Here is a 2,230-nt window from a genome sequence, read left to right as displayed (position 1 = left end):
CCTCAGCAATATGTCAGGTTCAATTCCAGACTACCCTAATAAAGTGAATATTACAATAAAGTGAGTCACAGAGCTTTTGGTTTCCCAGTACATATAAAAGTTATATTTACACTATAGTACTATTTACACTATAGCATTGTTAAGTGTGCAATAGCGTTATATCTTTTAAAATGTGGTACCCTCATTTTAAAATGGTTTATTTCTAAAAAATGCTCACAATCGTCTGAGTCCTCAACAAGCTGTAATCTCTTTGCTGGTGGAGGGCTTGACTCAGTGATGATGGCTGCTGACTGGTCAGAAGGGTGGTTGTTAGAAGTTGAAGCAACCATAGCAATTTCTTAAAATAAGAAAACATGTGTTTGCCACTTTGACTGACTCTTCCTTTCACAAAAGATCTCTCCCTAACATGCAAAGCTGTTTAATAGCCTTTTACCCTCAGTAGGACTTGTTTCAAAATTGAACTCAATCCTCCCAACCCCTGCCACTGCTTTATCAATTAAGTTTGTATAATATCACATCCTCTGTTGTCATTTCAACAATGTTTGCAACGTCTTCACAAAGAGCAGCTTCCAACTCAAGAAACCGCTTTCTTGGCTTCCATAAGAAGCAACTCCTCACCCATCTCAGTTTTATCAGGAGATGATCGCAATTCAGTCACATCTTCAGGCTCCACTTTTAATTCTAGTTCTCACGTTATTTCTACCCTATCTGAAGTTACTTCCTCCATTGGAGCCTTAAACCCTCAAAGTCATTCACAAGCGTTGGAATCAACTTCTTCTAGATTCCTGTTAATGTTGATATTTTGACCTCCTCCCGTGAGTCATGAATATTCTTAATGATATCTATTAATAGAAGGGTGAATCCTTGCCGGAAGAGTTTCAACTTACTTTGCCCAGATCCTTCAGAAGAATCACTGTCTGTGTCTGCTATAGTTTTGCAAAATGTATTTTTTAAATCACAAGACTCAAAATTCAAACTTACTTCTTGAGCCATGGATTGCAGAATGGATGTTATGTTAGCAGGCATGAAAACATTAATCACCTTGTACATCTCCCTCAGAGCTCTAAGGTGACAGGTGCACTGTCATTCAATGAGCAATTTTGAAAGTAGTCTTTTCCTGGAGCAGTAGTTCTCAACAGTAGGCTTAAAATATCCGGTAAACCACACTATAAGCAAGTGTGCTATCATCCAGGCTTTGTTATCCCATTATAGAGCACAAAGTAGAATTAGCATACTTCTAAATGGCCCTAGGAGTTTTATAATGGCAAATGAGCCTTGGCTTCAACTTTCGGTCACTAGCTCCATAAGCCCCTAAAAGAGATTCAGCCTGTCCTTTGAAGCATTGAGGCCAGGCATTGACTTGACATTTTTCTAACTGTCAAAGTCCTAGATGGCATCTTTTTCTATTACAAGGCTGTTTCCTCTACATTGAAAATCTGTTGTTTAGGGTAGCCACCTTCATCAATGATCCGAGCTGGATCTTCTTGATAACTTGCTATAGCTTTCGTATCACCACACGCTGCTTCACCTTGCACTTTTCTGTCAAGGAGATGGCTTCTTTTCCTAAACCTCATGAACCAAGTCTGCTAGCTTCAGACTTTTTTTCTGCAACTTTTTCACCTCTCTCAGCCTTCAGAGAATTAAAGAGCGCTAAGGCCCTGCTCTGCGTTCAGCTTTTGCTTAAGGGAATGTGGTTGCTGGTTTGATCTTCGATCCAGACCACTAAAACGTTCTCCGTATCAGTAATAACATCACATATTGCTTTTTTTTTATCATTCACATATTCACCTAAGTAGCATTTTCAATTTCCCTTGAAACTTTTCCTTTGCTTTAACAACTTGGCTACCTGTTTGGTACAAGATGCCTCGCTTTTGGCCTATCCTTGCTTTCAACACACTTTCTTCATTAAGCTTATTCATGTCTAGCTTTTTCTTTTAAGGGAGAGATGCATGGCTCTTCTTTTCACTTCAGTACTTACAGGCCATTGTAGGCTTATTAACTGGCCCAGTTTTAATATTGTTGTGTCTCAGCAAATAGGGAGACTTGAGTAGAGGGAGAGAGATGGAGGAATGGCTGGTCAGTGGAACAGGACACCCATGACATTTATTGATGAATTTGCCATCTTTATGGGTGCTGCTCATGGCACGCCAAAACAATTATACTAGCAACATCAAAGATCACTGATCACAGGTCACCACAACAGATATAACAAGAATGAAAAAGTTTGACA

This window comes from Otolemur garnettii, unplaced genomic scaffold (genome assembly GCF_000181295.1).
Source record: "Otolemur garnettii isolate 467f Iridium unplaced genomic scaffold, OtoGar3 scaffold00018, whole genome shotgun sequence".
Taxonomy (NCBI): domain Eukaryota; kingdom Metazoa; phylum Chordata; class Mammalia; order Primates; family Galagidae; genus Otolemur; species Otolemur garnettii.
This window is presented reverse-complemented; position numbering follows the sequence as displayed.